This window comes from Fundulus heteroclitus, chromosome 11 (genome assembly GCF_011125445.2).
Source record: "Fundulus heteroclitus isolate FHET01 chromosome 11, MU-UCD_Fhet_4.1, whole genome shotgun sequence".
In the NCBI taxonomy this organism is placed as follows: Eukaryota; Metazoa; Chordata; class Actinopteri; order Cyprinodontiformes; family Fundulidae; genus Fundulus; species Fundulus heteroclitus.
The window spans coordinates 8,841,708-8,851,997 of record NC_046371.1 but is presented as its reverse complement, the minus strand read 5'-3'; the positions used below and the strand labels follow the sequence as shown (position 1 = coordinate 8,851,997).

The following is a 10,290-nucleotide window of genomic DNA, read 5'->3' as shown; positions in this document are numbered from 1 at the left end:
CATGCACAGGGAGAGCATGCAAACTCCGGGTGTCATTGAGCCAAATGCTGGTTAAATGATGAATGAACACATCAAGTATTTCAATAACTCACACCCTCCTATCATTAAATATATATGTTGAATATAGCCAGTATAGTTGGTTATGATAAAATATAACTAGCTTTTAACTGGTCCTAACCTGATTAAACTGTATTTTTAGATTTCATTTTAATTCGCTTCTGTGTCCTTTTTGTGCCTGTCGGCTTGAACCTAGACACCTAATCAACGTGCAAACACTTTCTTTTGCATGTTTATTGAGTGTAGTGTGTAGTGTTCTTTAAAGCTCGTGCTTAACTCAGGGTTGATCATCAATCCAATTCTCAGTGTACAAAACAAAACATTGAAAAAATTTGATTCTGATCCTCTTTAGTTGTAACAATCTGCACTAGTTCTAGGGGTAAATAAAATGTCGTACTGGACACCAGAACTAGCAACAATTTTAAAAACATCAAATTATGAAGAAGATATATGCTTCTTTTGAATTTTGCTTATTTATTATTTCACAAATCCCTCTTCTGCAAATAATGTAGCCATATATTTTTAAACACCCATCTGTGTTTCCATAAAAGTATTTATTTCAGCTTTGTTTTTCTACATTAATTTCTTTGCATTTTACAATGCAACCGCTGCTACTGCTTCATTGTGCACATGACGGATTCAGAGTATGACATGGAAGAAGTGACTCACAAAAAAACAACTCAAAGTGAGTCTTCAATGCAACAAAGTAATTTATTATATATGAAGACAAAACTTACTTTAGTTTCAAACAAAATAACTGAAATACATTTTAATTAATCTTATTAAAATATTTTAGATTTAAGATGAAACCTAGAGTTAAAACAGAAAATTATTCTCAAGACAAGAACAAATGAGGATTAATTTGACTTTTAAGTGTCGACTTCCTACAGTACAGGATGAGAGACACACATGTGCATTCAAGACAGTTTGCCACAATTCAAATGACATGATCGTAAAGTGTTTATATGAATGTGATCTGATTAATTATCTGCATAAACCATCTCATTTGGAAAACAATTTTATTCTGATTGAGCTCAATGTGACCACAATGTTCCAACCAGTGTGTTTACATGATGCATTTTTATTCTGATCAGCCCTTAATTCCGATTGCTTATGCCCATGAAAAATTAGCTGGTGTTGGTTGTGATAGTTTTAAACTGGTCTAATTATCCCATTTTGTAGGATTATATATAATTAGAGCAGAACCCCTGAGGAACCCCAAAACTGAAGTAAGTAGCATACAATTTCATATAAATAATGGGAAAGAACATTTTCAGCCACAGAGGTTTAAATTTGAAACGGTGCATAAATATTTGAAATGCCCAATAAATCGTATTCCCGTTCATTAAGATTTATTAAGGTCCATTTTATATGAGACAATTGTAAGAATATATTATTAATAAATTATATCATATTCTTTGCTGTTAGAGATACTAGAAAAAAATTTAATTCAATAGTCACATATATGTAAGTTAAAGCTACACCCTCCTTTTCATTTTTCTCCATTCAAAATACTCAGAAACAGAAAGTGTTTGCATTATCTTCTAAATTTGTTTTAGATGTGACACCTCTGCTCTATCTTAAACCAGTTAAATGATAAAGATAAAGAATCCAAGCAGAAGATGGCAAAGGCCATGTCTGAAGCTAGATGCATCACTGGTTGCAGGGGTCGGTGTAGTTGTGGGGGTTGGAGTCATGGGGTCGGTGTAGTTGGTGTTATAGGAGTTGGTGTATTTTAAGGTGTCATAGGGGTCGGTGCAGTTGTGGGGGTCGGGGTTTTAGGGGTTGGTGTAGTTATGTTGGTCGTGGTGTAGTTGTGGGGGTTGGGGTTGTGGGGGTGTGTGTAGTTGTCGGGGTTGGTGTTGTTGGGGTCAGTGTAATTGTGGGGGTAGGTGTAGTTGTTGGGATTAGTGTAGTTGTGCGGGGTCAGTGTAGTTGTTGGGGTCGGTGTAGTTGTTGGGGTTAGTGTAGTTGTGGGGTTTGGAGAGGTTGTAGAGGTCGGTGTAGTTCTTGCTGTTGGATAATTGCACAAACTTGTTGAACAGCAGGTCGGTCCGCTGATGACTGAGCCAACATTCTGCATGAACGGTAAATTAACCAAACTTGAAGCAGCTGCACATGTGTTTGGGGTTGCACAGCCCAGTATTAGAATTGTGTTTGTGCCATCACTCACTGTTGACATAAAAAGCAGAGAATAGTTACTAAAACTGTTTACATTAAAAACAATTAAATCAATAAAATATATTAGGACAAACAAGCACCAGTCATTGTGGAGTCTGGCCTATTGTCATTTCTTCTAACGTATCGAATGAATATACAAACTATTAAAACTATTAAATATGACAACTTACAAGTTGCTGTGAGGCAGTTAGTCTCTTCTTCTGAACATGTTATTGTAGTGTTGCACTGAGAAGTGGTGGAATCACAAACAATACACTGGAGGGCAGTATTTGGTAGATTAATGGGGTCTGAAAAAGAACCCACCATAATGGACAAGAATGTCATTAAATACTAAAAAGATAAGGGAGGATCAGATTTTTTAAAAATATGTGGCAAAACTTACAAGATAGATTTTGTGAGTTGCAGTCATCAGTGTTGCAGCAGTGAGCAGAAGCACTTTGGTAACCCAAGTTGACTGAAAAAGTCGCGTTGCCTGTGGCCGGACACAATGAGGATGATGCACAGGCTTTGAAAACTTGTGTTCTTGAAGTTCCAGCTTGAGTTGCTGTAAAATGAAAGAACAGTTTATTTGTGTTGATAAAAAACACACACAGTCTCAGTGCATTGAGTGCATTCAAACATGAAGTGAAATGAGCGTAAGCAGAACAATACCTTTGATGGTAGCTGAAATGCACATCGTCTCTGAGCTACAATTTTTTGATTCTGTGGTCGAACACATCGTATCTGTGCAGGTGATACACTGCAGGGCTCCAACTGCCACCAGGAGAAAGAAAGAAATTAAATGTAATTGTTCTAAATATGTAAAACCAGTGGAACATTATGTGTCTTTAAAATCTAACACTGATTAGATTGTTCATGACGTTAAAATTTTAAATGAAAAGACAGTATAAATAGTTTGTAATTGTAGGTATACTTGTTAAGTACCCAATGTTTGGTATACTGATTTGGATTTTAAGTTAGACAGTGATTTGAAATTAAATGGTCAGATAAGAGCAGTTGTTAGATGATTTATCACTAAGGCAGCTGGCAAAATTAAAATTTTTTCTGTCCAGATCACTTGAAAAGATCCACGCTTTTATATCATCCCGTCTGGATTACTGTAATGGGCTCTATGTTGGAGTAAATCAGTCTTTGCTTTCTTGTCTACGGCTAATTTAAAACGCTGCTGCACATCTTTTAACAGGTACTCCAAAAACAGAGCATATTACCTCTATTCTGGCCTCACTCCATTGGCTCCCAGTACATTTTAAAGTTCATTTTAAAATTCTTATTTTCGTTTTTAGGTGTTTCAATGACCTTGCCCTGCTGTTCCTCTCTGAGGTTCTTTATTCCTACTCGCCCTCTCGGCCCCTCAGGTCAGCTGAACTGCATCACCTGGAGGTACCGAGGTCTAAGAGGAAACTCAGATGGGGGCAGGGCCTTATCTATTGTTGAACGTCAATTGTGGAACAACCTGCCTCTGCACATAAGAGAGGCTCTTTCACTGCCCTCTTTTAAAACTCGCCTTAAAACCCACTATTATTCTTTGGCTTTTACCACAAGCGCAACTTAGTTTTCATTTAAAATTGACTTTAATATTTTTTTAAGAGTTTTAATGCATTATCTTTTTTATTTTAGTGTTTTTAATGGATGTGTTTTAGCTTGTAGCAATGTACAGCACTTAGTCTCAGCTGTTGGCTGCTTTTAAGCGCTTTATAAATAAACATGGTATGGTATGGTATGGTATGGTATGGTATGGTATGGTATATTTCCTTGAATGTTAAATGTTCATTTAGGTTTTAGGGAAAGTTACAGTTGAAAAAAAAACTTACATTTTCATTGTAATATTAGCAGAAATATAGGTAGTGAATAGTGGACTATCACAAATATTTCAAGTAAGTCAAAAATAAACCACAGAAAATTTGCTCCCAGTTGCAAATAAACAGGAATTTATAAAAGAGAAAGTGTTAAAAAAAACAGTAAAAAATTAATTTTGATTCATTAAGCTCTGGAGAAAATACATTTTTAACACCACAATCTGATGGCAGACAATATTTGAAAGAGAAAGCTTTGTATACTTGAAGAAAAGAATGGCCTTGTTTTTGATAATTGGGAAAACACAGAGAAAAATGTGTTGAAAAAATTACATTAGTATGTTAATGAAAAATGAAAATTATTTGGATCCAATTTCTAAATATTTATTCAAAAAATCTATTTTGTTTATTATTACAAAAACAGGGTTAACAAGTACAGCTGAGAAAAAATTATCATATCTAAGTCCATAGTTTCCTTTACAAACAAATAAAAATTACAAATGTAATAAATGTTACCTGTGCTGTAGAGCGCCCAGGTAAGAGTCAGAGAAAAGATCAGCTTCATCGTGATGTTCAGGTGGATCCTGCAGTTTTAGTTCTCCTGTATTCTGATGCTAAAAGCCCAGCGCTGTGCTACACTTTATATACTGCACAGATGACCTCACACGTCATCTGTGCAGTATATAAAGCAGAGCTGACTGGGAAAAGTGAAGACAATAGTTAAAAACCCAAATAAGGAAGCAGACACAAGTGTTGACATTGTTTCATTAAATCTAGCATTAAATTACTGGGTAAATCTGTGTGGACACAGTACACTTTGCAATCCTGCTGGGAGAAGGAAAGAGCAGCTAATAGAACTTTTGGTTGGACAATCATACAGAAAGCCTTGGAGTTTTAAATAATTTAGATTTCAGTCCAATTGTGCCATTATGATAAAATTGCCCTCGCTCCTACTTGATGCCAGTGTGGATTGAACTATTCTGGAGAGAAAAAAAAATAGAAATTTAACATTTAATTTAGCAACCAGGGATTCCATGAATATATAGAGGACTATATAGAGCAATTTTACAGCAATGTCAAAATTTACACAGATACTTCCCAGCATCTATTAGGTCAAACAGGAGTAGCAGTCATAGTTCCAGGGTTCAATCTACATATTGGGGGGAAAATAAATTAAGGGAAATAATTTTATACTGCACGAGTGCTTTCAGGAGATCGAGGAGACAAGACCATTGAGAACCATTGAGGACACAAGACCATTGAGTTATTCCTTTAGTCTCAGGTTAATCATTAATCAGTTTACAAAGAAACTATTCAGAAAGTCGTCCTGACATTTTGTTAGAAATCCACCAAACATATTGTATTCAGATGATGGGGTCAGCAGTGGTGTTTTTCTGTTTTCTTGCACATATATGGGGGAAAGGAAACAAAATGGTAGATAAGAAGGCCAAATAATCAATAAACTGAGCAGGCTATGATTTGAGAGGCACATTAAGTAAACAGAGGTTAAAAACACTATTAAAATAAAATTGGCAGAAACAGTGGGGAGTAAGATATAAACGGAAGAATGTTCTATAGAATACAAAGGAAGGTTTGAGAAATTAGAAGAAGTGCTGGAAGAAACAGAATAGAGGAAAGAATAATAACTAGATGGTTGGGACCCACATGACTTCGTTCCCTGTTACACATAATGGTAGAAACATGAAACAGGAAGATATGAACTCTGTGGGGAAAGACACAATAGAGCAGGTAATGTATAACTGTAGTAAATATCAGAAAGAAAGAACAGATTTAGAATAGAATAGACATACCTTTATTGTCCTAAAATGGGGAACATCGGGCATGACAACAGCAAAGACAGAGTTAGACACCAGATTAAGGAATATGAATATCAAGCAAATTAAAAGTTAAGTTCTAAAGCAAAAGCAATTAATGTGTATTGGACAAGGAAAGTAACTGTACAAACTTGTAAATATTTTAGGGAAAAGTTGTATGATAAATTGAGTTGAGCTAAAAGATAACAGCCTACCATGATTGAAATAAAAATAGAAGAGGAGACCATTGAAGACCTGGAGGAATTTATCAGATTAAATTGTATTTATGTGAAAGCAATGAAAGTGAAAAGCTGATTGAAATGATGCAGTAAACAATGGCAGGGCAGACAGAGACGAAACTGAAGTCTAACAGATGTCAGGATCCCCAGGACCTTGAATATTTAGTGTTAGGTTCCCGGGGATCCTGCTTTTTTGTTTGTTTTGCACCTCTTTAGTATTCTTTGTCATCTGTAGATTCTTGTCATTAGTTAGTTCACTGTTCCTTATATTAGTAGTTTATTCTTGTCTCTGTTAGATTCTCATTTTTCTGCCTGCTCGTTCTCAGTGTAGTGAGGATATTATCTGTTTTTTCATCAGTTACTCCTGTTTGATTCTGCTCTTCCCCTGTCTCTGTCAGATTATTATCCTCTCTCTCTCCCTTTAGCCTAATTACCTTTACTTTAATTGCTCCACCTGTTGTTCCTTCTGTTTTTAGCCCTATATAGTCAGTCAGACTAGTGTCATGTCCACTGCCATGCTATGAATGGTCGCTACCTACTCGTTTTCCTGATTGCTGGTTTTCCCTGCCAACCTTTAAGAGTTGTATTCCTTATTTAATAAATCATTATTCACTTCAAGATGCGTGTTCCCCCAGCTCTTCTCTGTGTTTTGATCCTGATCCAAACAATACAACCCTGACAACAGAAAAAAATACAAAAAGGAACTGACAGAATTTACTAACTAAAAAACAACAGTAAAAGGTGAAACAGAAAATTGAACAACCCCTGGAATATAAAGAATAAGTACAATTAACCCTAATTCCAGGGGATCGTGACAGTTTGTTTTTCTTAACCATAATTTAGTTAAGATGAATGTTTTTTTTTTGCAAGTTTTGGGGTTTTACTGTTGGAGTGTTGGAGCCAGCTCTCTGCCGCCATGAGCCGTCACTGGCTCTATTAGGCTTTTTCTTCTGGTCCCACTCTGAATTGCACTGCCAGGTTAAAGGACCATGTTATGTTACAGGTCCTTGTAACATAGAAAGGATTCCTGGATCTATGTGTGCTGCTGTGTTTTCTGTGTCTCTGCTCTGTCTTCTCTAAGCCCCAGTGGTTCGAGGCAGATGAGCGTTCACACTAAGCATGGTTCAGGTTCTCCTGGCGGTTTTTCTTCCTGTCAGAGGGGAGTTTACCTTTTTTTTTCATTGTAATAATAACAAAACCACCATACACAGTCAACCTTACAATCCTGCTGGGAGATGAAATGAGAAGGTATTGAAACATTTGGTAGGAAAATCATATAGAAAGCCTCAGAGAATTATATTATTTAGAATTATAGAATTATATTATTTAGATATCAATCCAGTTGTGCTGTTACTGATATTACCACCCTGCATTCTGCTTAAGCAGATGTGGATTTAGCTTTTATAGAAAGAAAGAATAGAGATAAAATGTTTAATTCAGTAACAGTTCACTTCGTTCAGTTACAATCCAGGAATATTTAGAGCAATTTTATAGCCACGTCAAAATTTACACAGATGCATGCCAGAGTTCATGGGTCAAACACCAGTAGCAGTCAAAGTTCCTGAGTTCAATCTAAATATTGGGAGAAATAAATAGTTTAAATCTGTTTAAACTGCAGAAATGGCTGCAACACTGGTTTCAGTCGAATGGATTATGGAGACGAGACCAATGAGAATGTTATTTGTTTAGACTCAAGTACAAAGAAACTATTCAGAAAGGCGTGATATTTCATTGTAAATCCAACAAACATATCGCATTCAGATGATGCGGTTAGCAGTGGTGTTTCAGATTGAGATTCAGACATACTTTAATGATTTCTCTGAGTTCCTGCACATCTGTGGGGGGAGTGGGGGGGGGGGGGGTTGGCAGTTTAAAAGGCCAAATAATCAATAAACTGAGCAGGCTATGAGAGTCACATTTAGTAAACAGAGGTTAAAAACACTATTAAAACATAAATGGCAAAAACAGTGGGAATAAGATATAGAAGGATGAAGGTTCTACAAAATACATCAACAAACTGAGGAGGCTTCGATATGTCACATTTAGTAAATCTGAGGTTAAAAGCATTATTAGAAGAAAAATTAAAGAACAATGGGAAGAAGATATAAAAGAAAGATGGTTATATAGAATACTAAAGAAGGTTTGAGAAATTAGAAGTGCTGGGAGAGTAATAATTGGAATAGTTTGGACTCAGAGGACTTAGTTCCGCAATACACATAATGGAAGAAACATGACACAGGAAGATTTGAACTCTGTGGGGAAAGGGAAACAATAGAGCAAGTAATGTCTAACTATATGGCATATCAGAAAGAAAGAACAGAATTAAAATAGAATAGAAATATATTCACAGCCCTACAACAGGGAAATTTGGCCATGACAGTAGCAAAAACACAGTTACACAGTAGATTAAATATGAATAACAAGCTAATTTAAAGTTAATTTCCAAAGCAAAAGCAATTAATGAATCTAAAAAAACAAAAGGAACAGTACAACCTTGTAAATAATTTAAGGAAAAGTATGTCTCATGTGAGCTGTATTATTTTTCGTTTCTTATTGATAACTAGATTAAGGAAGAGAAAATAGTTTTCTTTTATCTCTTTGTTTTTTTTTTCTTGAGACTGCTCATCCTGATCCAACCGCAATTAAAATCAGAAGAAGAAGAAGAAGAGAGCAATTGTAAATAGGTGGAGTTAATCCAACACATTCTCATCTGTACATGTTTAAATTGGACCTTTTTTTTTTTACAAGACATGTTATAAATACTGTATTTCATTTAATGATAAAAATGTTTAAAATGATAAATATTGTAAAAACAGTTTGATACATGAGAAGTGTGATACATTATTAACAAAGTGCATTTTATTTTGGTTTATTGGTGAATGTAATGACTAAAATAGCTTAAAGAAGATGTGGCCATGATACTTTGATTCTGGACTGAACTAAGGTCACATAACTAGTCAAAATGAATATTTAGATAACTAATAGGTTACTGAAAGTCTGAAGTCATGTTGATTTTTGTGCAAGAATAAATACTCTCGTTGTGAAGTTCTCATCAGCTCAACACGTTTGCTGTCTTTATTCTTTATCACAGATCACATATGCCCTCTGAGCTGAGCCTTGGACGAGCAACACAGTGGTCAGACTTTCCCATCATTAGGAAAGATCTTGGTGTAAAATTAATGCAATACTGGATGTTAAGAAATTTGGTGACATTGCAGAAGCTTTTCAAAACAATGCCACAGTGAATGTGTGCCGTAATCAAAGCTAAAGGTGGTCTAATGAAACATTAGACTGTGTGAATTTTCTTTCTATTTGGGTGGCAACTTATTTTGGGGTTAGGCAGTGTATTATTTACTAATCAGGTGTACAGTACATAAGATTATAGAAGGTTGACAAACATGAAAAGTTGTGTTTCGTCTAAGACAATGAGAGATAAATTGGATAAATAACATCTAAAAATGGAAACAAATCTGTAAATCAAGTTACCTCCACAGCACGAAACCATCCCTTTATGGACACTTATTTGTGACAATGACGTTCAATATTTCTTTTGGTTTCACCTAGCTGCGCTTCAGCACAACTTCCTTAAAGAAAATGTAAATCTTCATGTTTTGTTTTGCTATATGATGCGACACTAACATTACATGTCGAGAAGGCAAAACCGCAGGCTATTACCAACAAAGGAAATAAAGTTAGTCAATAAGCAGATTTTATTTTTTTGTTTAAAAAGTATTTCTCATAAACAAAACATTTTGTAGCAACACTGAAGTATTCCAAACTTAGTTTAATTTTAACAGTAAAAATATTTAAATCATCTCTTGTGAAAGAGGTAATCATCGTGCATACAAATTAATATTTTAGCCTTTTAACAATTTTAATTGAGCCACAAATAAAAGGGAACCCTGCATTGGGATATGCTACTCTGGTTTTATTTATTGAGTATCAGTGAAAGTTGAAAATCTATTGTACTTTTAAGTCATCATTTTACAGTTTCACAGTGCAAGCACAAAATGTTTACAGCTTTATCACTAGAGCGCTGGCATTTCATCTTGACCTGAGCTGTTTCTTGTCTTATCTTTATTCCTAGTACATGAAAAACATACAGGTTTCCACAAAGTTTTGTGTGACAGAAGTTTAAACAGTCACAAAATCATCAGCCTTTCATGTTCTGGTGTGGTACACTGTTCCAGATATTCCACTACAAGA

General features: G+C 35.2%; 2 long non-coding RNA genes across 2 annotated transcripts; both read right to left on the bottom strand.

Moving 5' to 3' along the window:
• Positions 1-872: 872 nt before the first annotated feature.
• LOC118564510 lies at positions 873-2,676 on the bottom strand. Its single transcript, XR_004931897.1, has 3 exons — positions 2,621-2,676; positions 2,409-2,525; positions 873-2,229 (listed from the first exon to the last, which is right to left on the bottom strand). It is a non-coding gene; the product is annotated as an uncharacterized LOC118564510 (long non-coding RNA).
• Positions 2,676-4,633, bottom strand: LOC118564509. Its single transcript, XR_004931896.1, has 3 exons — positions 4,548-4,633; positions 2,890-2,991; positions 2,676-2,782 (listed from the first exon to the last, which is right to left on the bottom strand). It is a non-coding gene; the product is annotated as an uncharacterized LOC118564509 (long non-coding RNA).
• Positions 4,634-10,290: the final 5,657 nt, after the last annotated feature.